This window comes from Leptosomus discolor, chromosome 4 (assembly GCF_034619465.1).
Source record: "Leptosomus discolor isolate bLepDis1 chromosome 4, bLepDis1.hap2, whole genome shotgun sequence".
Classification (NCBI taxonomy): Eukaryota; Metazoa; Chordata; class Aves; order Leptosomiformes; family Leptosomidae; genus Leptosomus; species Leptosomus discolor.
In genome coordinates, this window is record NC_141394.1 from 73,256,463 (window position 1) to 73,282,694 (window position 26,232).

Sequence of the window (26,232 nt, forward strand, 5' to 3'; positions counted from 1 at the left end):
TTCAGTGAAAAACATGGGCTTCAGTATTACAGTTCAGAGCAGTATCATGGTTTTCAGATAAATCTATTTTATGAAGTTGTTCCAACATTGAGACTGAAACCTGCACTTTGAACCTGGACTTAAAGAGCCCCCAAAATGAATCCTCACAATTACACTGCCAGATACCACAGAAGTTGATTTTCCTGCAATATCATTTCAGAAATCTGAGTTCCAGTTCAAATAAGCTTCTTGTGTAAAAACCACAGAGAATTACATAATTAATACTGTAATATCACAAGACTCAATTTAACACAGCTAACACAAGGGTGTACAACTGGAGACAAAAATTAAGCCACAATTACTTAGTGCTGAAAAGGCAAGATTAGAACTGAGTTCTGGAGTTGTCATAGATCACCGCATAGGATTTCCAAAGAGTATGCTGTGGCCAGGAGGTCTACTGCAATCGTAAAATAAAACAAAGAATATCAAGTAGCAAAATTACCTTCCCTAACTTTGGGAAAAAAACCCAACACACTACTAGAATATTATTTCTGGTTCTCATGTACATACTTCAAAAAAAGATAGGAAACATCAGAGTTCAAGAAAGGGCTACAAAAATGTTCTGGAGAGTAGAAGACTAACCTGTAGAGATTAGTAGCTTGACCTATTTGGTTAACCAGAAAGGTTAACTAGTCATAGAGGTGACAGGGCCTTTCAGACCTGGTAACAGGAGTATGGAAAGGTTTAACACTTGGGACTATCAGACACATTTGGCCTTAAGTAGAGCTGGAAGTTTCCTAACCACACACATACAATACTGAGTCAATAACTTTTGCTTCGAAAATCTCTATTGCAATTTTAATTCAGCTTCCAGAATACCTTCTACTGTCTGTCTGCACTCAGATCAGTCTCCCGTCTGCTTCTAAGATCTAGGAACCTGCCCCTCCTTCTTAGGCTTTGGAAAAAATAAGTTCCCACATGCACAATATGCTCATGTTATTTGCAGCTTCCAAAGCACTTCTAGTATTCTAGCACCTTTCTTTTTCTTTTTTTTTTTTCAAATAGCACCTTCCTCTGCTGGTAGGTTGGTGACAGCTGGAGACTGATCATCAGACAGAAGGCCGAAGCACTCGGAGACAGTACCAAAAATCCTCCTTAATCCTTCTCCTGTGCTCAGGTCAAACTGATCAGACTTGCAAATAGGACAAATTTACCTCAGATCAGGTAGGATCTCTCTTACTATTTTCTAATAATCTTCTGCAGCATGAAGTGCTCAACTCCTATCAAGTCATTCAGGCATACCTTACCTGAGAAATGTTGGTGACCACTACACAAGTTCCCAAACACCTTAGCTTGTCTCGCTAGCTTCTTCCATGCATTCAGCAGCTTAGTCCACTGACACTGAACTGCTTAGGTTAATGTCTTTTAAAGTTAACAGCCTGTAGAATAAAAAGGGTTGCACTAGAGAGGTGGTGTCTCTACACCTTGTTGACAAAATTATAAAATTTGTGGAACAGAAAACACTGGTGACAAGTATTTTTTCCAGCCTGCGTTATTGCTACATTAAATTTCATCACTGATGTCACACAAACTTAGCTACACATGCCAGTCAGAACTACACAAGACTGAGTCAAGTCACTAATTTTCATTTTCATCCTCTAATTGTGCAGAAAGTGTCTGAGGCCAAGACAATGTAAAATTCAAATATTTTTCCACTATCAATATTCATGGATGGTGGTGGCAGTGCCAGAAAACAAATGTACATTTATTTTTGCCATCAGGGTCACGAGTCCATAAAAATAAAGAGGTTTAACCCAAATACTGCTTATTTTTAGGTTTCTGTGAACCCACATGCACTTCCCAAGCCTCATGCCAAATACACCAATAAGTCAGTGCCCTCAGATTTTTTGAACACAGGTCAAATCAGATCACCAGCTTTCCAAGGGCAGGGCCCCAGCTTTATCCAGCAAGTATTAGAAAGCTTGAGACAAACTGATCAGCATGTCTGACCCAAAAATGAACACTGGCCTTAAACCGAAGTTATAAAAGCTGCTAGACTTTTAATTCCAACATTGGATGTGTGGAAAACACAAGTTTACACATCAGTTTCTCAAAGCAAGAGCCAAAAGTGACCAAAGCAAGACTGGATGTTTGATTTGCCAGTGTACTAAATCAGGTAAGAAAATTCCCATAATTTTCATACACGCATTTGAAATCAGATTTCCTAGAAACAACACACTTTAGGTCATGGAAGTCCCCAAATTCCTTCGCAGTACTCCACAGAGTCTCCCAGAAGGAAAGCCACCATGCTTACACACTTCTCACCCGAGCAGTGTTTACTGCTGCTCCACAGAATAGCAAGTTCAGGGAGACGTGCAGTGGTTGCACCAGTGGCTTTAGACAGAAATGAGAACTAGGTCAGGACCTACGATCGAGGACGAGGTTTTACCACTGTCCATTGCAAACCTGGGGGTGCTTCTGACACAGCAGGTCAAGAGGAAGAGCACACAGTGCAGGCTCTTCCCCACAGCAGTGGAGAGGCCGTAGTGCTGCGTGAGAACTGTGGAGTTCATAAGCAGCTTTACCAGAAGGCAGAAGACTCCAGAGCTCATCTGAATGCAGGACACAGTACAAGTTGAAAGTTGCCTAAAACAAAGTCACACGCATGTTCTAGGTACAAAACCAAGAGGAATGAGAAGACTTCTTCTTCCCTCAACATTTTCTTTTGACCTCAAGGTTTAGCAAAACACACAAAATGAACAAGGCTCCCCTACTCTGCAGTATGACACAGCAGCATTGCTTCACTTCTCCTGTAAGGTTTTCTAAGTGGTATTTTCTGACAGTAATACCCATCCAGTGCTACTCTTCTTTTAAATAAAGGGGAGTGGACATTCTAAAAATCAGACATTAACATCTACCTTTATTAAAATGTTTGTTAAGGTTGTCAAAAAGGCTATACCAGACCAGTGTCCAGGAAAAAACAAACAAGCAAAAAGACCCCACCCACATACCCAATGCTATCACATATAAAAAACCCAAAAAAACTCATGTTTAAAATTTAAATCATCTTCAAAGTTCACTACTGTTGAAACCACTCAGAACCTATGCTTTCAAGGAGTGCTGTGAATAACAAAATTCGTACAAATGACAGAAGAAATTAAAACTCATTTTTAAATAGGAACAGAGGTACTTCCCTGATACTTTAAAAATGCAAGAAATTTCAGTAGCTTTAAGTATTCACATCTAAAATATTAATATAATGATGCATAAAGGATCAACTGAAATGCAGTAGTGCACAGGCAAAGTGGCCCCATTTTGGCAGGGATCCAGTTATTTTCATGTAGACTGAATAGCAAGGGATGAGATTTCTGAAATGCGTTAGCAATGAACAGAACAATGTCATTTAACCCTTTGAACTATCCTGCAAAAATAACTTCTTCCAGAACAGCTGGATGACTTCTGTATCTTTACTTATTTACAGGGGAGAGAAAAGTAGAGAATCTTTTTTCCCCCTCAGTTACACATAACTAGTTAGACTTGTTAAAGCTACGATTTCGCTTTATGAAAGCATGTGAGGTATTTTATGTGTTTGGTTGGTTGGTTTTTATTTGTTTGTTTGTTTGTTTGTTTTTTAAGTTAATTCAGGCTAAACATCTCTTAACCTAGAATGAAGAATCTGTTAACTTACTCATTTGGGTACTGCCCTCTGGAACAGAAGACTTCCTGGGATCAACTCTTAAACTGATCAGATACAAAAAACCCAAAGACCAGGTCATTTTAGTTTTAAATATAATTGCACTGACAATGTTAGAGCAAATTTAAATGCACTGTATTCTAAGGGTTCAAGTCAGCCATAGCAATTATGACAGACTGTAAAGGACAACTCCACACTTTACAGTCTGCGCATACGAACGCCACAGATCAGTGACCGCGAAGGCGGCATGCCCACAATCCCTCTGAACTGCCTAGGGACATGTATGAACAAAGACACCGAGGCACTGCTGCTCAGTCTCGCCTCTAGTATGGAAAAGACCATATCTAAAGAGAAATTTTCCATTTACTACTACTGTTCATTAAGAGGCTGAAACTGGAATGTTTAAAGAGGGGAGCAAGAAAAGATTCTGTAGGGTTTTTAACCATAAGACATCCAAATGTTGAGACTAGACTTATTGGAGTTAAATAAGTAAACAGAGAAGGTTTCTTGCTTTTTTTAATTAAGAAAGTCTACTGAGAAACTGAAATTCTAAAAATCAACCAAATGGATTATCAGATTCTGCTTTACAGTTTATTCTGATTGCTTAAACAGAGCTGAAGGATTTATAAGAGAGTTCTGCAAAGAGGACTGCAAAATCAAAATACTCTAGTTCAACTTCTTCATTCACCAGAAATCATTAAACCTTAATAGCAGCTCTTACCTAAGCTTTTACACATCCTGATTTGGAGGTAAGACATTCTTATTGAAGCAAGGGCAAACTAAAGGTGCATAAGTGTATCAGTTTTGCTTTCCAGACTGAAGCAAAGTCTTAGTATGTTCCTCACATATTACAATAAGGGACAGTGTCACTAACATCAGATAGTGCCAAATGATATCTATTTCTGTCATGCTAAGACATCCCATCATTAACTCTTCCTTGTGTTGTTTTGAGCTCCTGCTCTGAGGTACATGGTCTTGAAAAAACACTAACTTGCTTATCCACCAATAGTGACAGTTAGTTTCCAGAGAATTTGACACACACCCCCCCTTTATATATTTTTTTGTTTAAGATCTTAAGATTCAGATAGAAATTCCATAATAAAGTAGAGGTACACTAAAACTGTCTTTTTTATACAATACCCCATTTTTGTTGATAGATATGTTATGCTGCCAGAGCATACTTAAGTTTTATTATGTCATTGCCTTTGTTGCTACTCAGAATTATGTAATAAGCCCCAATAATAAAATTCAAGAATTACGTTAATTTCTTTATGCTGTTCAGGAAATGTTAAGACAGTTAAAAGCAATTGTAAGTAAAATTATAAGCAAAAATTGTAAGTAGCTGCTCCAAAAGATCATGAAATCACAAAAAGAAGGATGAAGAGGCTAAGCAACAGAGTATGCCACCATGAGCAGAGCCACAAGGTGAACCATGTTTCTTGATGAATTCATGATTAACATACCTGTAACTTTGGAGATCCTACAGCAAATTCCCCACAAGAAAAAATCCTGCATTACTATGAGACTGGTTAGTTGAGATTTTCGAGATGGAACTAACCTGAATATTCATTACTAGATGCATGAAACCAGCCATTATTTTCTGGCAGAGAATCCAAGTAACCCACAAAGTGCTACAGTGATTAGAGAGCACGCAGGCGTTACGCTGGAACCAGCAAGTTTGATATGCAAGCAGCACAAATGCTGTTGATGGGTGTGTTACCAGTTTGAGCTAGAAGGAAGTGAATCGAAGTCCATAAATGAGGTAGAGGCCAATATGGAGACTGGATATTTCAGGTGGGGCTTGCATCAGACAGATGAAGGCAGCAGAGATGTTCAGGTTTTTGTTCATTTCTCATTCACATTCAGTTGAGGCTTTTCTAGGTGGCACCCCCGGTTCTTTTATAGCACTTCTCTGTTTTGATGGGGGAGAGAGGGAAGGGCAGAAATCTGGATAAACTATGAGACCAATTTAGTCTCTCGACACAGTAGAATTGGACAGAATTTTAAAAGCCTGTATGCAGGAGGAAACAAGTACCTTTGGGGAACACAAGTCTAAGTATTAATTTTTACTTCAGCCTTCCATATGAGATCTTATACTGCACTTGCACATCTTTGAAATGTGAGTCTCACATATGTACCATCATTCTATTTCCAAATTAGACAGCTAACAGCCATGCTTATTCAAATTAAAAAAAAACTTCTTCACACAGTGGTTAATCAGGCATTTTTAAGTCCTTCACACAGATGAAAAATTTTAGAAAGACAAAGTGGTTTACACCATCCTCTATCCACTGTACACTGAAAATTTCTGGACAGTGTTTAAAACACATCCCCTACATAAAGGATACCAATGCTATCTGAATAGAAGTCCTAGAAGTGACAGTAAGACAAAGTTCTCCCACTACACAGTTCGCAAATCCAAGAGCATTCTCTTTTTCCATCTCTCAGAATGCTCTTGACAACTTTAATCTACACATTAAAGACATAAAAACTATGGATCAAAGTCTTACTGGAACTCATTTTCCTATATTAGCTTGTTGTTTGTTATGTATTAGAATGTAGTATGTCAAGAAACCCCCACAAATTCTATTTTAGGAGCATCTCCTTTCTGGTTTTCCCAGGGGAGTGTGAACGCACTCCCCACTCCAGAATTATGCAGTCATGTTTCCTACTTCTAGGTAAACCTCAAGGGTCATGCACACCCACACGGTAACAGATGAAACACCATGAGAAAAATCATCTTCCTGATCATGCCGTCTCCCTTGTCAGGCAAGTATTGCACAACTGAATATGGCTGCATAAATTAACACTATGCAAACCCTGGAGTTATCTTGCAGCTGAGTTTCTCACTGTTTCCACCTGGCAATGACAAAAAGATGTTATTTACTTTGCTCTAGAGGGTTTCAGAATTGCATCTGGGGAGAAATGCAGTAGTTCAGTTTCTCCAGTCACTGCAAATCATGCAGACACAGCGTTTAATGGCCATTTTAGAGAAGTTACTTTCAGAATCACACACACAATTGTCTACAGCAGCCCAGATTTTAACATATCAGGAATCACAGCCACTCTCATACTTTCTGCTAGGCCTGTTTCTTAATTTCTTAACTAGGACCATTCTAGTCTCCAGATGGTTGCATTACTCAGCTGAAGATTCAACAGAATAAAGGAGGACACACAAAACGCACAAGAATTGCACAAACCATGGCATAAAGATTCTGTTTGCGCTGCAGGAGGACAAGGACTAATCCAAACCTGATACTTGCTCAGTTTCCAGAATGGCTGTAAGAGCCTCGTGCACCACAATCCAGTTAACTGACAGAACATGCTCTGCTCCGCTCTTACAAAGCAGGCCGTTCATAAAGGCTGTTGTTACTGCAGAGGCTGAGCTGGATGCATTTACATTTTGGGGCTGTCTCCAGCCATCCACTCTGGGACCCTGGTGGACACTCATAGCTCTCCCTCCTGCTCTTCGACAGCTTAGAGGCCCAGTCCCAAGCACACAAGTCCTCTCTTAAGGTTCAGCTGCAAACATTAGGTAAAGACAGAGGTGCATACCAAAGTATCCAAAGGTCACAATAGTTTTGCATGGCCATAATGTTTTACAAAACTAAACTAAAACCAAAAGAACAAAACTGAAATGATACTTCTGGGCATTCTACACTTACTGAATTCAAGTCCCAATGTAAAACACGAAAGGGTCCTGTTCTACACATACCCATGCTCCCAGATTAAACTGAAAATGATCCATCCATAAAGGCTAACATCTTTAGGCAAGGATTATTTTAGCTGACAAACATTTGAAGATTAATAGTAACAAACTGCAATGTTTCTACCCATCTGTCGTCTTATTCGTTGTCTAAAAACAACCCCACTGACCATCATACTGGCTTTATTATTGATTTTTACTTGGATCCCTATCCAAGGACAAAATGTCCCCCATCTTTCAACATTACCACTACCATTAGCCAGAAAAATTCTAAAAGCACAGTATGCCTGCTTATCTTTGCCTAGTAGTAACCAGACACCCTTCCCCACTGTGTTCTGAAAATCACACCTAGCGAGCATTTGGTTTACAATCCCAGAAACAGAAATTTAAGTTAAAATAATGAACATCAAGGACACATAGTTGTGTCAAATCAGTTGGAGTCAAATCCACGCAGCACTGTCAAAGTACTTTCCTTCCTGACCCAAGTTGTGAAATAAAGTCTTTCCAGAAACCCTACTGCCACTATTTTACTGCTGCAATATGTATACGCAGTTCTTTCAAGTGCATTGAAAGCTTACTGGCACCAGAAATTCTAAAAGAGTGACATGCATGCAGTATTCAAACCCAGCTTTTACAGCAATTTCCCAAACAGCATGCGGTCGGATACATGCCAGCAGTGTCTGCCCATGTGAAGTCCAACCGTTCTCAACAAAACCTTAGAAGTCGGTAAGCAGCTCTCCAAGGAGATGGACAAAACAACTGTGTGAAATGAAAGCAATAATCACTTGCATTAGAGCTGTGTTGTGGTATTTGTTTTTACAACAGTATTATATACAGAAACATCTACTCTTTAAGTCTTTGTTTCCGTATTTTGTAAATACATCACACTTTCTCTGGAACACAGTATTATTTTCAAGCTCCTCCTTGACAGCTATTCCCACACTGTGCCTGCTGCATTGCTGAGCCTACACAACTGTTTGTGTGGTCACGTTGCAAGGTGGATAACAGACTAGGGTGGGCGATTTGTAAACAAGCCCCCCCACCCGAACCTGCAATCAGACTGCTCAACAGAAGCTCCTCACCTTAAGGGATTTCAACAGGATCTCACAAGCCCACATACTGAAATGCATATTAGGCCACAGCAATTCCCACTTTGAGGAGCTGTTCAGTAAGAAAGCATCCAAAGCAGCTCATGAAATCCAACAGAAATCCTACAAAAATGTGTTCTGTAGGGCCACATGATAAATGACATTTACTATCCCATTTTTAACATTAAAACGTTACCTTTCTATGCATATCCAAATACCAATATATTCTATCATGTTTCTCCCAGAAGTCCCCACACAGACACATGCAGTCAATATAGGCCGTTTAACTTCAGCTACCTTGGAGCCAGAAATTAGTAGCTTCAGATTTTTTCATTTTATTTTTTTTTTAAACCAAAACAAGTCTGGCAATTCTAATGCTCAAATATTAAGCCTGATGCTTATTTAGTCAACTGCCTCGATTTCATAAGGAAGAGATTCTGTAGCACTCTCTTTAGTATACAAAGAGTTCCTGTACCTGCCAGGAAAAAAAAAATACTTGGGGTTTTATAAGCAAACATCAAAACTTAGTCTAAAAGGGCAAAAATTACCAAACTCAAACAAACTAGTGGTTTAACTCTCCAAATATCCCGATTAACCATGGTCAATGCACAGTTTTAAGAACAGTATAACATACACACACATTTGCAGTGATTTATCAATTTATGCTTTACACCATGAAAAAAGTTACACACATTTTAACATTCCTTGTGTAAATGACAAAAATGTGTAATCTTACCTTGTACTGTGCTAAACTCTTGACCGTAGCAATACAGCACAGCAGTAAGCCCCATGGGCTAATACAGAATGTGACTGTTTTTAAAGCAGTGTGTTTTAAACATATTACGTGTAAAAAATCATAGAGAAATGCTCTGTGTAACGAAATCCAGGTTTTGAAAACTGTTTCTGACCTTACAGTATCAATATATTTTTCTATTCTACTTCAATTTACTTTTCTCATCTGTCTTCTCTAAACTAAACTTGCTCTCCTGCCCCATACTTGCCCTTTCTTTCCTATTGGTACCAGACTTCACTACACAGAATTTCAGAGGTCTATCAGCTAACGACAAACAGGAAATACTTCAAATTTTTTTCCCCGCTGTAATCACATAACCTCTATGAACCTCTATGAACATCACGAAAAATCAGATCGGTTTATGAAGATGTTCAATGACACACAACAGCAACATATCTCGCTAGCTGAAATTATTATTTATGAGTCTGTTACCAACCTTACCCTTCTCTGTCATCCACAAGCTCCTTGCTCACCTCAAGTCTCAAGCAACCTACACAACACCGTTACTTCAAATTTTATTTGTTTCAGTCTTCTAGACCTTTCATAATATAGGAAAAAATTAATGGTAACAAAATCTGGACAGCCCGTCATCTAGTCATTGTACAGTTATCTCCTTGTTCGAAATCTGTTCTGTGCCAATGCTACTGTCTCCACCAACTATTCCTTAACATTTTTCAGAGGGAAACTCATCTAATCCAACAGGTCTTGGAAACGATATACACTCACTCTTCTTTGAGGGGAGAGGGGAAGTAAGATTTTTCTGATTTATGCTCCAAAGATCAAACTGCACGTCAACATGCATCTCCACTTTATAAGACAGCTTAGATTTGGTGTTTATGATGCCCAGTGCCAACACGAAAAATATACCTCTAAGAACATTTACTCAAAAAAAAAAAAGCGTGTCACCAGCTAACCTGACACAGTATCTAAAAAAAAAGTTGAGATGACTCTTGTATGAAATAAGAAACCAAAATGCCAGATCTGAATATGCTGCTGAAAATATAAATTATTCCAATGTTGACTGCATCCCTTTCAGAACTAGCTATAACACAGGCCACGTCTGCAGAGCATGCTATTCTAGACCACGCAATAAAAGATTATGTCAATTTAAGACAACTGAGCAATACTCAGCTTCAACTCTGCAGACAAATGAATTGAAAAAAAAAAGAACCTAAGAAGTGAATATAAAGCCAGAAAGCTTTTTCTTTTCTCCAGTGTTTAATAGTATATTTTCAGTTAACAAAGAAATTACCTGGTTCACCAGAAAGAGGAAACTGATATGTTTCCAGTGTCATATTCATTAAGCAAATTAGAAAAAAATTGCTTGGCTTTTCAGCAAATTATTTCTATTATTTCTGTCACTCCAAGGCAATAATATTACTTACTTTAATCTCACACCTCTTCAGCTACCATGACAAATCCTACACAGTCTAGTTGAAAAACATACTTTAAGAATAGAAAGTCAAGATAATCAACTTTTACAGTTTTCTTACTGCACATACACTAATACATTCTTTCAAAATACCAGTATTCCCAAATATAATTTCCTCATCGCGAGAGCCTTAAGATGACATCTGCCAAGTCATCTTCTTTTTGGAGACTATTGCCAAACAGGTTCAGACTCTGCATTTTTTTCTTTTATTATATGAGACTGTCTCTAGTTCACACCTGTTTAACAGTAAATGACAAAAAAGAATGTCTAAATAATAAAGCAGATTATATACAATTCAGTCAACATTCATATAGTAGTGAACACTTCCTCAAGCTTTAAAGCATTAACTATTATTTATCAGCTTTCAAAATGATAACTGTCAGGCACTCTTCCACCAAAATCCCGTTTTGGGATCTAACTTAGCTAACATTAATACTGAAATATGTGCAAAGTGCCATTTAAGTCACTGATGCTACGCCTATATAATTATTTATCATTTGTATTAATCATTATGTGGGAATACAGGAATTTAAAGGAGTAAGATCTAGTTCTTAGTCTTCTACACTAGTTCTGAAAACATTAAAACACTGTTAAAACTTGTGAATAAACACAACAAATCTAATTTAAGCACACAGATAGGGCTGGACACTATTTTTGCAATTACTTATACCTAAAGTCAACAGGAAATTCAACTAACAGCTGAAGGGAAGTCAATAACACACATTAAGCACAGTCAGGAAGGAACCTTTCAAACACCATTAAATTTCTGTCCTGTCCTAACCAAACTACTTTACATGCTTGAACTTGCTTCCAAAAAATTAAGGTTTCTAGGTGAACATTCAGAAAAACTAAGTAAGGCAGAATTAGAGAATAGAAAAATATGAAGCAGATACTGTATTTCTGTTTCTGTTTGTATAAGAAAACATACCCAGTAACATACACTACTGATGTGGATTAAATAATTCCACAAATGAGCATTTACAAGTTCCCTCCTGGGTCTGAAATACCTCAGCAGGAATTAAAGCATGATTTAACATGTCATAACAATTGACTAAATCAGAAAAATATCGTAACCTCAGGCAACATTAATTCCCCAATTTGCCAGTTAGTGTCTTTCTGTCAGGGAGAAGGCAGTAGAACCCTTTTCTTTGTCAAGTCTCCTTTAAAACCACCAATCTTGTATTATGCAGAGACGTGGGAGTGTCTCTCATTAGTGCAAACACAAGCGCAACGCTTCCTCAAAAAAATTGCATTCCAAACTTATCGGATGGACGGAGTCTTGGGGCAATATACAGGAACAGCAGGGCAATACACAGCAACATGGCATACGGGGGTTTCACCACATCAGCCCTTCAGCTTGAACCAGCTTTTTTTTTTTTTTTTTTTTTAAACAGCTCAAAGGAGAATTCTCAGAGAAATATGAAGACAGGGACAGAGCTGCGCATGTGTTGTGGGCAGCTTCCTTCAGTCGCACAGGACAGCATGAGAAGAAAACAATACAGGGCTCATTATTAAATCTGTTGAACTATTCTGTGTTGATCTGAGGATTAACACAAAACATAAGACATAGCCACTACATAAGAGACAAAGTAGAGTATGACATAAAACAGTATTTAAGCCTTCCTACTTGTCTAATATTTATTTTCCCTTGATATAAGTATTTATATACCTCAGAACACAACTGGTCTATTTGTCCAAGGAACAGACCACCTAGGTACCACTGACCTCTGGACAGTCAGCCAAGTGACTGTACCATTGTTGACTAACAAGACAGGAATGACGGGAACAAACATATTCTGGGTCAAGTAGTTCAAATCCCAAGGTACTGCAGAAAGCTACGTTATATATATCCCCACCACCACCACCTTATATAAGGTAACCAGCTCCATCTTAAAAGACAGTCTTATTCCACTGCTCCTAAGGGAAGGCTGTTGCAGACTTCTATGCCTCTGTTGCTTAGGAACCATCTTTTCTAATTTCCAGGCTAGGTTTATTCTTGGATAGTTTATACCCATTTGTTCCCATACCTCAAGCTTAAGAAGCTCCTTCACCCACCTCTGTTGTTTCACTCACTTTTATGAAGAGCAACCTCTTTCATGCTTTGTTTTCCCAGATCAAACACGACACTCTGAGTCTCCCTTACGGAGCAAATTCTCCATTCCCTTAGTCATTCTAGCAGTCAGTCCCTGTACCTCTGCCAGTCCAAATGCCCTTTTTACTTGATGGCAGGTGATAGGAATTAGACACAATATTCCAGATAAGCTTTCACCAGTACCAGGAAAACTCAATGCCACTTTACTTCTTTGAAGGAAAATATTAGTAGAGCAAGGACAGGACACTTCTTATCCTAATACTTTTTGTGGTTGCTAACTTTGATAGGTTAGTCATCCTGAAGTGTTATAAGATCATCTTCACTTTTCTAATGCTACTAAATATGACCCTTTTCCTACTGGTCATGTCCTAAGGTCTGAACTTTGTTCAGTGCAAAACCTTCTTTTGTATTGATGTCACTTGACATCTGATGAGAAAACACAAGATTGGCATAAGAAGTTGGAATGCATCAATATTTTTTAATATAAATACTAAATCTTGAAACCAACCCTTGATAAAATTCCACTGCTAACATACATCCAATACATCATCTTCTGGTCATCCAGTTCTATCCATACTTGACATGCCCTGTCATCATTTTAAATCAATTTTCACAGAAACATCACTAATTTTTACATGGAATCATATTACACACTACATGACTCCCAAGTTAAAAGAGGTCAGCTTCGAGAAGCCAGGTATCTTACAAAAAGTTGTTAGCTTTCTCTGAGAGTCCTCCTCTTAAGAGCTGTACCACTTCATACCCCATTTTCATCTTACCTCCATGTAGAATAGCTTCTCTTTCCAAATTTAAACAAATTCCTGAATATTAAGGTCACACTAATGATGCAGTAACAATGCCAAGCCACCTTTTCCTCTAAACATAGCGACTCCTTTTGCTGCTTGACAGCCATCCAATATCCTTCTGCCTTGACATTTAATAACAGGTCTTGCAACTGAGCCTCTAACTACACAGACCACTTACTTCAAACCTCCAGATTAAACACAATGTAGTCTCACTGGTCTGCACCCCGTAAGTTTGACTTACCTTTAGGAAACCACTTATCTCACTTCAGTAAGACCTGTTTGTCAGTGTGCATGTGCTCAAAACTATATTCATTGAAAGTTACAGCAAACTTTTCATGTAGCCTTTCACCCGTACCTAAATTATTGTTAGTCCTATTTCATTGTCCTCATGCTTCCTGACAAGACAGGTGATTGTTCTTTTTCAGGTCTTCTGCTTTCTCCTGATGCTCCTCTTCAATTTGCTATTAACCTTATCAGATCTTGCATCTCTACTTCTTTGTATACAAAAAAAATAATCAAAGTTTGGTGAGAGTATAAATATTCTGTACAGTTGCCAGAATTATCTGCATTTATTGCTGCATCAGAAGTTCAGCCACACCAGGAGTAGTTGAGAGCACCTCATTAAATAAGTCCCGAACATTGCTGTGAAACTGGAATTGCAAGAACATTTGGATGCTAAACTAAGTTACAGCCTTCGCATTTTGAATATTCACTTCTATAATTACAACTACTAACAGCTTTTCATGACACTCAGAGAAAGGTTTGGGTCTTTTTTGCTGCAGTTGGGCCTTTGCTTGGTTTTCACCCTAAATGGTGCATGCCTAAAACATGAATAAAAAGATTAATGCCACTAGGCCTCCCCAGAGCTAGAAAAAGAGAAGGCAAGTTAAGGCTGCTTAATCTCAGCTTTACCTCAGGTGTTATATCCAAATGAAAAATACAGCAACAACAAAACCTGTATTATCAATGTTTTGGGTGGAGGACACATTGTACAGCTATTACAACATTTTCTTGAAGGAAAAAAAAAGTCTGCAGAAACAAGGTTCAAATTTAGGATTACTATAGCAACAGAGAGAAGAGATGGGAAAAATCACCAGATTACTCTCTCAGATCATCAAATCCATGAAAGAATAAATTTAGATTTGAGTTTCAGTCAAATGAACTGAATTTATCAGTCGAACTGAATTTATCCAACTCATTAATGATTAACACATCAAATTAAGGATTAAGTTAAACAAGCAAAAACTGTAGTACAAGAAGTAAAGTAGCAAATACAAAATTTCAGACTGAATAAGCTCACCTTTTCCTTCTACCATTAAATATTTGGTATCACTACAGGTCTTCAATCAATCACTGATGGCAAACAGAGTGTTATTTAGGAAGGCGTCTAGTCCTGATTAAAGGTCTGCAAAGAAAAAGAGGCATTCGAAACCTGCCTCACTTTTAATTAAGTGACCCCAGTAACTACACTACTGAAAATGTGCAATAATGTGCGCCCATTTGACCTGGGGGTATAATGAATTTCTGAAAATATAATTCAGTTATTACAGAACTAACATATTTCAACAATATATGTGAACACAGTAATGACTTCGTGCCCTGAAAACCAGGGAATGCAGAAATAAGATTATGCTCTTTGAAAAGGTCGTATTATGAAAAACAAACCCAGGATATCCTAAGTAACTAATTACTCACACCTCTCTTCATTACACAATCTTTAACTTTCTTTGTATTTTGGGGTTGCTTTAATATATGCTTTAAAATAACTAGCATAATGGACACTATTCCAGAATCAATAAACATCACATGTTAATGACTGAAAAAAGAGCAAGAAAAATTGCAGTCTCACTCTTTTGGGGAGATCAGCTATGTCAATACTTTAGCCCACTCACAACAGGCAGGATCCCAAACCCACTAAACATGCAGTTGAAGTGGCAAATGCAGCTACCAAGGTTTGCTTTTGACATTGTGAGCTTTACTTGAGGCATGGAGGGGTGTTTCCCCACTTCAGCGGTAAGTATTGACCCATAAAGACTCTACGCCTCAGGCAACTCTTCCACCAGCCAGAACGTTAGATTAATAAGGCTGCCCTCATAATTTGCAAGACTGCCGAAGTCCAGCTTTTCTGGCTGACATTCAGGCTTTAACCATGCTTCCCAGCCTTCTGTTCACCACTTCTGGCTTTCATTGACCAGCTGCCAAAATGCTCTTTATTTTCTGGTGGCTGGGCAGGCCAGAGGACAGCTTCAGAGACTACCTTCTTCCAATTTGTGCAGCAAACTGTTCACTGTGTTCTCTGCTCTTGGCTCCTCCCCAAGTTGCTGCAGTGAGGGAAAACTGGAGGGTACTGGAAGGACTATCATTCCACAACTGTGAAGCCAGGGTATAGGCATCTTAACTGGGGTTTCCTTGTCCTTAAATCAACATCTCCACTAACAGACTGAAATTGAGCAAGGAAAGTGTCCTAGATCAACAACAAAGAGTATGGCACATCCAGAAGTGGACGTCCCACCTGTTAAAATCCATACCCTACGCTGCAATCACAAACTCCTTCCAGGAGGGAGACAAGCAGCTCAGTGTAAGAAGATCCACATAACTGAGCAGCACCAAGATTAGCACAGGTTCTAAAGTAGATTGAAAGTCAAGTGGGAAAAACACACAGGCAGATAGTCACTTACAGGTAGCAGCAATCAAAGAGAACAACAGGATGGTCCTGCGTCCAAGGCACAGAAATCCGCCACCTTTCCTTGACACATAAAAGATGCCTTAGATTAAGCCTATGTATTTTATCTCCCTCTCTCCATCTAAAGTATGTATGATGCACTTGCTTTGGGAAAGCTCTGAAGAATTTACTAACTTTTTACATAAATCCTTATATAAGCAAACACACCAAAAAAATTCACTTCCTAGGTACAGCTGAGATCTAAGCAAACATCTAAATTCATTATTAATTTATTTTTCCTGCCTATTAATAGATTCCAAAGTAACTTAACACTACACCACAAATGTTCCTCATAATCAAATAAATTTTTACTTTGTACTTCTGGCCACCAACACTTCATGAAAAATAAAAACGAACACCACTTTCCTGACATCTTTATCCTTAATTCACTCATAAAAAAAAAAAAAAATGTTTTGAAATGCTTCCAAGTGATCAGTCACAAGCAAAATTACAAAAATATCTTTGAAAACTCACCATCCAATAAATTTTACTTGAAGTCCAAAGGGGGGTGAGGGCAGCAACACCAAAACCCCACACCTTGCTGTATACAGTAGTTGGCTTAAAAATGATATCCACAATAAGGAAAGCAAATTTACTTTGCAGTCAAAATAGAATCTTGTGCTTAAGACTGAATCTGTTGTTCTAATCATACGGAAACTTGAAGTGACATTAAAAATAAACACTTTAGTTGTGTAGAATTTTACCCGAAAATCATGAAAAACTTTTCAGTAACTGAAAGCACCTCAAGAAAGATGAGAGAACTAATGAAAGATGATTTCCTGACAGCTGAAGTCTCCCATGCTTCCCTGTTTATCCTTTTTCATCCCAAGTCCTCATGTTCTCCCCTGCATTCTGCATGAGTCCATGCTCCACCTGAGCACTGGGCCACCCAGGTTGGCCACGCAAGTGGCGAAATTCATGACTGGTTCAGAGCTACCCATACACTGACTGGCAGGCAAGTGTGTAACAGCTACACGGCCAGATCCTTCTTCTTTGCAAAACAAATCAGGAGCCACATCCCTCTCTTACTGGGGGCACAAGGTGACAGAAACTTTGAATGTTTGAAGTCACTGCTTTCCTGTTAAATTTAGCTGAACATAGCTAATTGGTTCAGAACTTGAAGAGAAAAACAAAATAAGACCCCTTAACTTTGGAACACTTTAAGCTGTGTTGATTCAAGATTACTCTGCAAGGCTTTGTTAGACAAGATTTTCTACAGGCAAAAAAGTATACTGCAACTCTCAGCTAATGCACAGCAGCAGCAATGTCTTCTTTTGTCGAATTTCAGACGGAATGGATGCTTCACATGCATACAGACTTTATAGATTTTCAACAATGCCTAAAGAAACTGTTCCATCTGTTAAAAGAAGACCAAAGTACACCTTATTCTTCACCTCCACAGTCACAATTCAGAAACAGTAACTCAGTATATGCTCAGTAATATATAACAAAAAAAAACCCCAACAAACAAAAAACAGAAAAACCCAACCAACCAAAAAAACCTCAGAAGACAACCTTCACGGGTCGAGTTTCCCAGACACTTGCTGGTTTAATCTGGCATTAGCTATAACAAAGTTGAAAGCGTATCAGACCTCTTAAGATTCAAGATCTAAAACAAGATAGAGATAAGGCATAAAAAGCACCATAGCAAGAACTTGAGATTTGTGTGCACAAACCAAAACCAAACCCAAACTAAACTAAACTAAGTTTCTACGGTTGCAAGTCAAACTATAGTTTTTAGTCCAAAGTTGCATTTACATGTTTACTGATTCCAATCAAAAACCTAGATCTTAGGTATAATAATTTGATATCCCCCTAATATTTGGTGCATAAATGTACCACAACTTAACATACATCTACTCATTTGATGTGAAAGTATCAAAGATACCATAAGCGTTACTGATTAACTGTATTTACTGCCCATTGTTTCCATGACCCCTTTTCAGGAAGTCAGTTAGGTATAGGGAAGAAAAAGAAACTCTCGTAACTCCGAAATATTTTACTCCCTGTCTTTTCAGATTTCCTAAGTCCAGATCTGAAAACCATACATAACATATGGTGTAAAAAATCAGTAATTTTAAAAGACAAAATCCAATACATTAGTCAATTAACAATGCAAAAGGTTGATCCTTCACTGAACAACAACCGCATCCAACAGAGCAGGCAGAGATCATTTCTCAAAATGCAATCTAATACACAAGGTCAAAAGGAGGAAGTTAGGGAGGTGCTGAAGAAGTTGTTACTCCTGCTCAGCTACGCCTTCAAGGACGTTTTCAGTTTCTTCTTAACAGTCAAAGAGTCAATCCAGCAAAGCCAGCAAGCACACACGCTGGTCAGCCCGCTTGGCTGGCAGCAGTTATTCAAATCAATCTCTACACTAAAACTTAACTTGCCCTGAAACGAAGAACAGTTAGACTTTAAAATTCCCCAAAGCAGCAGCAATACTTAAACTTTATTCAAGACCAGGACCATCTGTGAGAATATTAAACCAGAGCCCTCATGACAAACACCGTCATCTCAGCGTCTACCCGAGTTGAATAGCAGTGGTTCTAAAAAGGGTGTTTCCTGGAGTCTCTGCCCTTACAGTTTTTGCAACTACTAACCACCAAAATTTCTGAACTGACAAGACCACAGCATACAACATCCTCTGACTGGAGAGGAAAGAAACCAATTTGACTAAAGATTATCAAGATTAGTTTCAATAAACAACAGATGCTTACTGAGATGGTGACAAATGTTATCATAAAGTTATGTTGAACATTCCACTAAATTGCTATGGAACCCTGTTATTGTACATGCAGTACTTTAAAGTGATAGGAAAAGTAACCATAGAAAAGGGTAATTCTAAATTAAAAATTATCATAGATCAAAATATCTGTATAACCAGTACTTTTTAAGCATTACTATCTCCAATGAAAAGATGCTTTCCTCAGGAAATAAACTGGTTTACATGATTCACATTTTACACCTTTCTTTACCAACAGGTTTGTACAGCTACTCTTCTTGGCCCTACCAAAAAGGAGTATTTTTGAAGAGAAATGCTCAATAAGTGGCAAGACTAGGTAATGTTTTCCTATTCCCCTGAGAAGGCCGATTACATTACATAACGAAAATTGCAAAACTCTGGTAATCTAGGAACTTCTACTATTTTTTTTTAAATACCTGCTTTTGAATCTGTTAATATAGAAGATGTATAATTTAACAGAATAGTTTTAGACAGGTTCTCAGCAGATGTTAAATGACCTGTGCAATGGAGTCAGCAGTTTAAACTTACATTCCCATCTTTTTAATGATAAAGCACCTATTACTCTAATAAGTGTCTAAGAAATGTTTAGTTACAGTATGAATTACTAATACAGTGCTATGTCAGAGACTGCTTTCTGCCATGCAGCACAGTCCAAGAGTAAACTCTAATTTTAAAGCCATCAAAATCAGAAATTTAGCAGTATTTTTTACTTCAAGTCGTCATGCTTCAGGTGTCCTCACCGCGCAACAAAAGCGACACTTCTCTGAAATGCTCTCCTTCATAAAAGGAGCAGGCAAGTTTTGTTGGTATGAATTTTTCCCTCAAAGCAGACTGGCTCATTTGTGTAGCAACAGTTTGGAATTTACCAATTACTTACTATCCACCACTGCTGTAGTTCTTAATGTAATTCTTAAAATAATTAAGAAAACTCTTTCCACAACTTGGAAAAGCAGTGGGTACAAGATTTACTGTCTTGCCTCCTCACAATTAGAAAGTGCTTGTCACACAGAAGTTGCATGCTTACTAGCAACCAACATGCTAAGCATCCTTCTCCTAGTTTGAAAGCTCCAGCTGTAAGGTTTTTTCTATTTATTAACAAAATTGGCTATTTCAAAAATCCAACTTTTTCCTCCTATAGAAAGTCACTGAACGTTGGGTGAGGAGATTGTTAAAAGCACTTCACGCTGGGAAGCTACCCTTCAAAAACTAAGCCTTGAATGGGGCGGAAATAGCTTTATCCTTGCTCCTGTGAAAGTCTCTCAATGCTCCAATGGGTTTGTCCACATAATCTCAGCAAATGATCCAACTCCTACACGCAAAATAGCATTTAATATTGATGGTGAATCGCAAAGAATAAGAACAGTTGAGTCATTTTCTGTTGGAAACATCTAAAAAGAACTGTCACAGAAAAATACTGATTCAGTAATTGACCCTCTTCACTCCACAGCATTAGTGAACCATACTCTAATGAACTTATTGGCACAACACACTAGCAGAAGTGCTTGTTTCAGACGAAGCGCCTATGTTCAGATTTCTCACACCATTTTATAATAGTTAACCGCAAAAAGAACACATACAGGCAACACAGTTTTTGGCTAAAAAACCACTATACTCTGTGGAATCTCATACAGAAAACAGAAGTCCAGTAAAACTACAAGGTACCTAAATATGCAAACATAGTAATGCACATATTATCTTGCTACAGTGAAGATGTAAAAACTTGAAGTTATCCCTTCCTCAAAACTCTCCTAAGAAAACCAACAAGTTTAAATTCTGTAATTGAGGCAAACTACATAGAACATGATGTTAAGACTATTTTTACATGATCACATCAAATCTGCTTACTGAATATAAAGAAATACAAAGGCACCTGCTCCAGAAGTCAGGTCCATAGTTGCATTTTTTTTCCTCACTTATTATACAACAGCTCTGAAAGAATATTTCCTTATTGAGGTACAGAATTGTTACATCAATCAATTTAATAAAGAAAAACTGAGGCCTATTTTAGAAACAGTTTGTATTTCTTTATTTTTAAAATACACTGGTTTTGTTCTATAAAAAAAGAACAAATTCACAGCAGTTAAGAACTGCCAAGTATTCTGTTAGCAGACTCAGTCACACTAGAAGAGCCCAGAGCCGTAAACAGCTTGCATGCATGGAGATACCTGTAGCTTTCGGCAAAGCATACAGAAATCACGTAGCAGTAGTTGCAGTTTGAGAATTCACAAGCTGAAGGTAGACATGTTTTGTAAAGCTCCATACAAAGTCAGAAGTGACCATGCACAAAACCAGAATACTCCTGGCATATGAAAATGTTATGACCAATAGCAACTTTCCAAAAAGCAGATAGCAAACCAAAACCAGCAATGAGCTTACACCACTGAGCTACAGCAGTATCTCATGAAAGATTTAAACCCAGCGCTACTCCTAGCCCCCATCTCAGCACAGCCATGGATATTTTTCCAGCTTGACTGGATTTTTCCCCCTCCCTAATTGCTAGCTTTAACGAAATCCAGTGCAGAGCAAGAACCAACCTTAAAAGCAGCATAGAGACTGTGCAGTAATTACGTGCAGAAAAACGTGTGATGGTCTGTATCAAAAGCAGGCACTGTAAATACTAAAATATAGATGCCCTCTTCCAGCAGAGGAAACAAAACAACTGCCCGTCTGCTGCTGCTGCTGGTGCCCCGCCAATCGGGAACACCGCACAGACGCATCACACCTCCTCCTTCATCCCCCCGTCCTCTGCGGACGATTATTTGGACACTCCAGTGCCCGCATTTCGCCAAGCCTAACCGGCAGGTCACCTCGCAGCCTAGAAGAAGGGGCAGGTGAAGCAGAAGGGCGGCGGGGGAAGAGCCCGCAGACGCATCATCGCCTGGGGGCAATGGAGACCGAAACGCAGAGCGGCCGCTGCCTGCGGCGGCAGGAGCACCGGGAGCATCCCACCGCCCCGGCAGCATCCCACCGCCCCGGGCAGGGGCAGCGGGACCGCCTCTCTCCAGGGAGGGCTGACAGGAACCTGCCCCTCCAACCCCCGAATCGCCCCCCACAGCTCAGCCCCCACCGCCCCAGCCCATTCGGCAGCTGGAAACTCCCTCAGTCTGCCCCCCACCACCCCAGAGACCCCAAACCCTCCTCCCCCGCCCCAGCCCCGCATCGCAGGCACCCCGCGAGCAGCTGGTTTTTCCGCACACACCCACCCCCCCACCCGCCCCGCTGCTTGTTTTCAAGGCAGAGACGACACCCCCCCCCCCTCCCCTCCCCTCCCCTCCTCTCCTCTCCCCTCCTCTCCTCTCCCCTCCTCTCCTCTCCCCTCCCCGCCGCCCCGAGCTAAACAAGCTGGTTCCAGCCTCTGCGCCCCAGCCTCGCCTCGCCTCCCCCCGCCTCCCCTCCCCGCAGCCTCCGCGCCCCTCTGCAGCGCCCACCTCCCCCTCACAGCCTGCCCGCCGCCCACGGCTGCACCCCCGCGCCGAGGACCGTTAGCGGCGGCGCCCGGAGCTCCCGCATTCCTCGGCCCCCCTCCCTCCCGCCTCCCCTCGGACCGCTACCGGCGGCGGCGCCCCTCCTGCGCCTCCCGCCACCCCCGCAGCCCTCCCCGGCAGCGCTCACCCGAGGGCAGACGAGAAAGGGCGGCAGGAGGGAAGCGGGAAAGGAGGAATCGCTGCAGACGGTCCCCCGGACGAGGCTGTCTCCGCCGCCGGCCCCAGCTCCGCCTCCCGCCGCGCCGCTCCTCCTCCCCCACCGCCACCGAGCGGCCCCAGCCCCCCACCTGACAGGGTGCGGCTTCGCGAGGCCGCAGGCCAATAACGGCGCCGCCCATTGGAGGGCGCAGGCCCAGCGACTAAGCTGCTCTCCTATTGGTAGGGGCAGGTGAGGGCGATGGCGGGGCGCGGGGCGCTGCAGCAGGGGTCACCCTCACGGGTCCTGGGGCTGCGGGAGGTGCCGGGTGATCCCCGAATGGCTGGGCAGAGGCTGAGAAGAGCCTCCCGGCACAGGGAAGGGGTTTCTTGGGGAGCGGGATCGCTTCGGGAAGGAGCAGCGCGTCGTCTGGGGAGCTTGCCTTGGAGCAGGCGGGGAGAGAGGGGCAGAGATCAAGGAGCTGCCGCGGAAGCGTTACGGGGAAGGGTTCTGTAGCTCACAGCAGTGGTGGGATCTGATCGCCGGACGCCCAAAGCGAGGCCAGGTCGATCCAGCAGCAGATACCCAGCGAGAGCAGTCAGGCTTGAGAGCTGCGGTGCTGAGGGCTGGAGGCAGCGGGCAGCCCTGAGGTGTTCGAGGCAGTCGAACGTCGGATTCCTGATGAGAAGGTGCATACCCGATTCAGGAAGTAGAGCTCGTATATAGCAGGCCTGATTAGATCTTTATAAGCCATCCCTTTTGATACTCTAAATCTTTTGAAGATCTGTGCGGCTTGTATAACCCCACGGTTTGTTAGTCATGGCAAATACAGCACCAACGGTGAAGTGAACTTGTTCTGTTAGTTGTCTATTTTCTGTACGTTTTTACTATCATTTCTATATCATTTTAAGACTGCCCCTTTACACTTCTTTTGGGGAACTCAGTAGTATAGAATAGTGCCTGCCTCAGGTCGAGTGAAGAGTTGGAGGTCTGCGAACACACTTTCAGAAACACTAAACTTTTCTCCTTTGTATCTGTACCCCCCACTCCCAAGTTATCCATATGATCAGAAGGAAAATAGACTCCTGCTATAATGGGTGCCTTCAGGAGCTTTAAACACCTCTCCCTTGGAACACGGGGGGAATGCAGCCTGCTCCAACCACCTCCACCAAGGAAACACGCTCCGCTTACCTAGTTCACGCTTTCTGGCAACTAATCTTCATTTGTTAACTGTTAATAATGGAAAAACAGGCCATCGAGATATACATAAACTTGTATGTGAATTCAACCACCAAAAATGGTGGTTGAGCTGTCAAGTGATGACACAGCATGATTGTGGCACACCTGACAAGAAGACTCTGCTGGACATAGATCTGCTTAATGGAAACTATCCCACAGTAGGACAGGTGGTAGTGTAATTACCAATAATTAGCAAATCATGTCTGAACTCTTTTTTTTGTAAGAACTGTTGCTGTAAGCATAAAACAGTAAAGTCACTTCACCTGTCGAGTGCTGGACCCCGTCAAACCCAGGGGATGTGTTTACATACAAGATACTATACTTTTGTCCTTGTTCAAAGTCTACTCAATGAGATTTGCCCGTGCTCTGCACCTGTGGGGTCCAGCCACCTGCCTCACCCCTCGCCTTCTCCTTGCCATGTAGCTGACTCGGTCAAAACTCTCCTTCATCTTGGCACCTCACCAACCTCTTTCCTCACCCTGGCATTCAACACATAAAGCTCTCTTTCTTCTTTTCTGGTAAAGTAAATGGGAGAATGGATCCATGTTAAAACTAACTCAGCAAAAAAAATACTGCTTTGTTTTAAAATGAATGGGTTTCCTCTCCAGCTCAGCAGTGCCAAGAACGAGGGGGCCGTTGAGGACAGCAGCAGTGCCCAGGGACAGGAGGAGGGCAGGGTCATTTCTTTCACTAGCAGCGCTGGCTTAAAGTGTTTGTGTAACTACCGGGTGGGGTGTCACAAGCAGCTTAGGCTGATCAGAGGAGGTTTTATCATCGCACCTGTTCGCTGTGACGGTGCAATGCTGGAGGAGAGCGCTGCTCCCTGACCCCTCGCTTCTGCCCTCCTACCCTGGGGCCTGCCCAAGGTCGCGTGTTCCCGCTGTCCCGTTCCAGCCTCCCCCCTGCCCCTTGCATCGTATCCCAGCATCACGAGGAGAAGGATGTTTCACCTGGCTAATCTGATGGAAGAATGGGGGGGTGAGGGAGGGGCCGAGGCCAGCTTTCTGCTGAATCAGCCGACTCAACCAACTCTCTTTGCAGCCCGAGACTGCCACAGCCAACGCATGACAACGCTGATCTTGCCCATTCAGTTTTCGACCTGACCACGTTTCTGAACAGCCTCTGCCCAGCTGCAGGAACAGCCATGCTGGTGCAAGGCAAAGGTAGGATTACGTGGGCAGAAACATAAGGGAGGGCAGACGCCTACTGACATGTACTACAGCAGTACGCCGTGCTGCAGGAATAAGGCATCAAAGACAACCTGAAAAAGCACTTCTGCATTATTTAAGACATGATGAACTTGTCTGTTAACTCTTGCCAGCCGGGCTGACAGCATTACAGCTACAACAAAAGGTGCAGTAAGAACCACGCGGTGCTTTTCGGCCTGTAGTATTTGACTCCATCAGGATCTTCACACTGCTGGTGAGGGTCTGGGAAAACAACCAAGACAAGCTTGTGGCCAGTGGGCTTGCACTTGCCACACGCACATTTGCACGTGTACTGGAGAAGGGTCACTGGCCCATCAAAACCCAGACACGCCCTACCACGTACTTACAGACAGCACAGTGTTCCCACGAGGAGTGTCAGAACACGGTGCTGTTTAGGCGGGATGGATGTTTGACCTGCTGACTCACCCACGGCGAGAGGTTTCCCTGAGCAGGCTCAAGCAGCAGCAGCACTGGACTCCACTGGCATCAGACAGTCAGAAGAGTCGATGCGAATGTGTTCGCTTACAAATTGCTGCCATTTGGCTTTACGAGCTATCAGAAAAATAGCGCTGCACGTTTATTCTGACACAACTGACCTCTTTACCTGGCGTTAGCACTCCTGGGTGACCAAACCATTTACAGCTGCCTGCGAGAAGCACCATACTGGGCTGATGTCACAAATGTAGCATCCAGACATTTATCTTTTCCTTTATAAGGGTTCCAGATCAGTTTTCTTACCTATAAACTGGGAATGGTAATATCAAAATAGATCTTTCCTTCTTGGCCTGCCAGAACTGTTCTCTCCTGACAGTCTGGACTCACTTCCCTCCTACGGTCATTCGTTTTCATCACACACAGACCCTTTGCCTCTCAGACCAAGTGCTGGCTTCTCTACAGAAAACAACGCCAGTGTGTGAATTCTCTGCTACTTTTCCCCTGGGCCTTCAAAAGGGGAGCCTTAGTGTTGAAACTTCCTTGTCAGGTGCCCCAAGGTAAGAGCCAGTCCCTGATGGGCCATAGCAGGCTGGGAGCAGGGGGAGGGCGTGCGTTGACAAACACAAATGATCAGTACAAAACGCCCCAAGAGCAGCCCCAGGCGTGCTGTG

The 26,232-nt window shown here is 41.4% G+C and overlaps 1 protein-coding gene across 3 annotated transcripts in view; it reads right to left on the reverse strand.

The window, feature by feature from the left end:
* Positions 1–22,749, reverse strand: part of ADD1 (adducin 1) — a 63,869-nt gene extending 41,120 nt beyond the window's left edge. For all 3 annotated transcript variants that reach the window (XM_086464642.1, XM_086464641.1, XM_086464643.1), the window contains exon 1: positions 22,671–22,749. The gene's annotated coding sequence lies outside the window, so the exon portion shown is untranslated. The remainder of the gene's footprint in view (positions 1–22,670) is intronic.
* Positions 22,750–26,232: the final 3,483 nt, after the last annotated feature.